Source organism: Hylaeus volcanicus, chromosome 3 (assembly GCF_026283585.1).
Source record: "Hylaeus volcanicus isolate JK05 chromosome 3, UHH_iyHylVolc1.0_haploid, whole genome shotgun sequence".
Taxonomy (NCBI): domain Eukaryota; kingdom Metazoa; phylum Arthropoda; class Insecta; order Hymenoptera; family Colletidae; genus Hylaeus; species Hylaeus volcanicus.
In genome coordinates, this window is record NC_071978.1 from 23,795,073 (window position 1) to 23,800,678 (window position 5,606).

Genomic DNA, 5,606 nt, shown 5'->3' on the forward strand with positions numbered 1-5,606 from the left:
CTTACTGTTCGTAGTGATTAATTGTTTTTTACGTGAAGCAAGAAACACGAAATCCAAAGGTATTTCAATATCAATTAGAAGGCTCACATTCCTCCACAGACTCCTACCATAGACTCCACAGATTCCTACCAAATCCGCAAACCTTCATTAAAATCTGCGTGAACCCTTTCTTGGGTATCCGCTATTGCTCCCTCGGTACCTTGGCTCGACAGTCGTCATTCGCGTTCCGGCGAAGTCGTGCGAAACGGGGATTGGTCGACACCAGGGGTTCGTCCCCCCGGTGATATCGATGAAAGTACGTTTGAGACATGCACTTCGTTGAAAAAGAGGAGCGCGATACAAGCGTGGAGGGGAACGAGCGAGGAGCAAATGGTGCTATGAAGATCGTCAGTTTCCGTGACGTGCACCGTGATCGCGTGCGATGTAGCGATCAGCCTTTGTACCGAAGTATGATCTTCCTACGGGAAGCCTATTGGGTTACGGTTACGCTCTCGGAGAGCCTTCCATATGGAGGAACACATTACGACCAGGAAAGTACGGCCAACGGGGAAATCCGATTTTAACACTTTCGAGTTTGGACGCGAGACAACGTCCGATGGAGGAGCAGATTGCCTGGAAACTTGCACTACCGATTTCGGGTCATTCCACGATTTCTTTTTTTTTTTTTTTTTTGTTATCGAGTTACGAGGCGGCGCGAAATGCGGACTTTGTAAACTTGATTGCCTGTTGCCGCTTTCGATGGAGCGCATTAAAGCATTAAATTCCGATTTTCAGAGTGAGAGATTACTGGAGTACTCCGTGTTTCTGGATTTGTTAATTGTAACATGAGAGGCGTATGAATTTTTTTAATGGGGTGGATCGAACTACTTGGGTGACGAAACGGTTGGAGGATGGATCGAACTATAGACACAAGTGCACACTGTCTTTCAAAGGATCGTTGCAACCTATGATCTTTAAAATGAATCTTTTATACAAAAATGCTGTTATGAATCTGACCAAATATTTGCTCCAGAAAGCTTCATACCTATGGAGTTCGAAAGGGTGCTCCAAACTTTTGAGCGACCGGTGCACTTTGCAAAACGCTCCAAAATATTCGGTCAATTTTCACCAAATAGACTAGATGTTATAGCACGGATTGCAGGCATTTGCGAATGTTAGGTGGGAAGAGTCCATCGATTCAGACATACTGGTTGTTGTACGTTGTACATTTAGTGCCCTAGTTATTTCGTATATTGAAACAACGAAGAAACCGCTAAAGTTGTGAATAAATATGTATAATTGATTTTTTCAATGGTGTACCACAACAACATCGAAATGAATGGTTATCGAATGGCTGACACATCCAGAGTTGGGAAGCGAAAGACAGTAAAAATTGGCTGGGGCCTAAAGTTATAAAAAATAAATCTCAGAAACGCTGTCTCCCTCAGGTGACGATAATCAGCGAAATATTCATTCAAGAAACGAGTAGAATTGAAAATAAATTTTCTGATGGGTCATCAACCGAAGGAAACGACTGATCAAGTGAGTTTTATCAAATATAGCCTTCCAAAGTTCACAATTATTTTCTATAACTTTCTCACTATCTATAAAATAAACAATGATCCGTTTCACGTTCCTTAAAAACACATGAGCCGTTCACTGCACGAATCGATTAACTCCACTTCATGAAAAATCTTAAATTTAAGTGTCAAAGCACTCGGTACAGCCGTAACATAATATTTATAATAACCTTCCTTGGAAAGGAAAGAACTTTTATCGATACTTATTTGAATTTACAATTATAAAGGAAATTTTAAAAAACAATGTACATTTATCAAATTTTTGTTTCACGGAGTTAATCGATTTCTGCAATGAAAAGCGTTATCTCAATTCATTGCTAACCAGGTTCAAAATAAGCAATTTTCTTCTACTGTCCAATTAACTACACGATCGACTACCATGATTCTTTTTGCTCAAGTAGCTCACTCGTGCGAGACACGGTTGTTCATGGCAAGGTAGCCGCGAATCCGCGTCAAAATCGTCGAAGCGAGTTGCGGGTGGTTCGTCCCAGGAGAAGCGAGAGGGCAGGAGGACCTGGAGATCGGGGGGCCCCCGGTCGATTATACCGATCCGCGCTCAATGGAACATTGTGGAACTCCTTTTTGGATATTCCAGAAAGAGAGCCTCCGTGGGGGCCCGGGCGAGGGCGGAGAGGGTGGGGTGCGGAGGATGCTGGACGTTTTACGTCGCGATATCGAGTGTCCGTAATTCGAGATCCCCGTGCGAGCCAATTTTGCGAGCCCGGCGGAAAAATAATACATCGCCTACCAGCGTCGAGGCACCAGGACGCGTCGCGAGCGCGGAGAAGCGAATTTTTAACGGTCAACGTGAAACACGTGGGCAGCACCAGAGAGGAGGACCCAGACTCTCTACATCGTGAATATCGTGTTTCCAGCCAAGTAAATACGAGATCCTCCCTTAAGACGCCTCGATAGCTCTGTCTATATTTCGGTGGAAAAAAAAAAGAAAAGCAGAGGTGTATAGAAGCTGGAAAGATAAAGGGGAAAGATCGAGCAGAGCTTCGAGTAAAAAGACGAGCGTTAAACGCTGCGAGGATGCAGCGCGAGCGAGTAACGATTTTTTACTCCAAAAATCACGTTATAGCACACAACGAATCGACCGTTGTTCGGCTTGCTTAACACTCGTCGAGGTGTATCTTCGAAAGGTCGCGTTTTCCGATTACGATTCGTTAAACCGGCGCTCTTGCATTAACTAAGCTGACCTGCTAATTACCTCGCGCCTCTGATATTTCAACCCGTTTCCTTTCTCCTCTCGTTTCCCGCCGTTCTCTCACGTTTCCTCGTTGCCGCCCACTGTTTGAAGCGAGCGAGGCCAGCGGGAAACGTGAAAAAAAGACGCGATTCCGACGCGAAATCCAGCCACCAGAGATCGCATCCTTTCAATCGAGGCGTCGCCCGGCGCTCGTCCTTTTTACGTAATACATTTTCAGAATGGAAACGAGGTCAGCTTCCCTTCGATTCGTTAAAATAATCACGGTGGCTCTCCGCGGGAAGGAAAGTTTTCCTTGATTTCGGTACGGGATTATTTTTAACGACGCAAATATTTTCACGTGTCCCTTCCTCGTTTCCCGATACATATTCAACGCGAAACACTTCTACAGAATATTAGTTGAGTTTATCTGGGTGCAAATCATGAAAATAAACATGCTGGTTTCCGATTTATTAAAGGAATATGCAATTTTTTAAAAATCTCAGTGTGTATGGCTTCTGTCACAAATTAATAAGATTGAACTTAATATTTTTTTTTATTGAGAGATAATTAAGGTGATTATAGGAGCTCTTCTTTTCTCACATTTTCAGGATAAAAACGAGGTCGGTTTTTCTTCGACTCGTTAAAATAATCACGGACCTCTGATGAAACCAGGCGAGGGAGGAAAGTTTCGCTAAATTTTATCTCGAAATTATTTTTAACGGTGCAAATATTTTGGTGTGGCTCTCTTTGCTCGTCCTGTGTGTAAACATTACGAGCAACTATTAAGCTGTTAAGTATGAGAATGAACGCGTTATATTTTCATTTATCGTCTCCGATCTTGACTCTTTGCGAGAGGTGATCTCGGTCACCGTCAGGTTTGACGCAGTAAAACAACCAGGAATAATGCTTGTTTAGGTTTCATTTCGTTAGAACTCGAAGTTTCATAAATAAAATGATTGCCGGTGAAGTAAAGGTGACCCGATTCTCAAATCTCAAATATCTTCGAAGTCAATCTAAGCTTGGCATTCGTGCGATAGAATGTCAATAGAATAGACAGTCAATCTTAATATTCGTGGCAATAGAATGGTAAGAAAGCATCTCGAGTTGCTGGTAGATACCAGAGAAAAAGGCCTCGAGTGCAAAGGGTTAACCAATGGTAAAGTAATCTTCCTAAAAAATTCTGGTCGTTGTCTGGGTCCAACGTTAAAAAATTAGACTCCATCGCGCACACGTATGCATACTTAGAACCAACCATTGTTGTCATGGCGTTTTGTCTCGCGTTTGCGAGCGCAAAAATCTGCGTACCGAGGATATGCAGCATAGGTTATTGTGCGACGATTTTTGGCGTTCCGGAGTTTTATCTGATTAAACCAACATAGAAACACGGAGTTACGCGTGTAAGCTTTCCTCGGCGTCCGTGGGGAACGGACGAACAAATGAATAATGAAAATAAAACCCACGATGCTATCGGTAAGCACCACGGGATTACATACGCATCAGCGCGTCCGCGACGAACTTACACTACGGAGTCCCTTCGCAAGAGAGACTATTACGCGTGTAAACACAACGCGCGTGTTTGTAGCGTACGTTACGCATTTGCGCGCCACGGTGGCAAAGAAAACAGGACTTTTTTACGAGCCCCCCTTCCCTGCGGCATCGACCCAGAACGGATTTAAACGGCAAATCAGGGGGCCCCATGTTATGTATTGCTGTTACAAATGGCGGTTTTCCCTTCGCGAGAGTTTCCAGCCGGGAAAAATCGATCCAATGGCGGCTGACGACTCCGTCTGGCAAGATATACTTCGCGATACACGATCGATACCAAAAAGGTAGGATCCAATTGCTATTTACATTCTTTTTCCAGCTAGTGGGAGATAAGGGATGATTGCTGGGCTCTGTACACTAGCGGTTCGGTAGTGGGTTGAGCCTGGAATAACAAGTTCGACAAATTGACGCTCGGGGTTCACTAGACCGCGGATTTTATGCGTTTATGGAACGCGCAAACAAGAAAAACATGCATATAAGCATAAAACATGTATGCGTAATGATATTAAGTGAAGAAATTGAGGTTGTATTTTTACATTCAATCTTTCGTAACTATAGTTTATTCGTCATTTTGTTATGTTGAATTATCAACCTTCTAAATTCTCAACCTGATGGTCATTACAGAATATCAGATAACATTCGTCAACCCAACATATGTAATTCACGTGCTCTCTTGAAGTGTGTGACTGAGAGATGATTAAAAATTCTATGGCTTTACTTTGCAAATAACTGGTAAGTTTGTCTTACAAAGGCACAGAATTAATTTCTACGCCTAACATAATGAGCACCATCGATAAACTACTCCAGAGACAATCAAGTTATAAAACATTAACAAGTCCTATGGCTGTTAAATCTCCAGGTTCTATTTCTCCAAAGAAGAGGCGAGGTGTCATAAAATGATTAACGATTACCGTTGCCGATTCCTCGAATTTCCACACGACCGTTCAAAGCGTATCGTCGCAGCGATCTCGGAAGATTACTTTCAAAAAGCGTTTACCGTCTATGCAATTTCGTGGCGCGTAATCACCGCGGTCGCTTTTGTGCCGAGGCATGGGGTGCAAAACTCTGCTTACGGGTGTAAGTGTCGCGACAATAATGGCCGAACGCGTCCCGCTTTCCGGGATACTCCGATTATGCCAAGGTGTGAACTTACGGAGCCGGCAAATATCTGGTCGTGAGCACAAAAGTAAAGTCCCCACGGGCCAAGCCGCTTACGATCAATACCTCGATCCTTCGATCTCTCCCCCTACCGAGAGTGTCCATTCGAATGGGCGCACAATGCCAAATGGACGGAATATGCTTCTTAAATA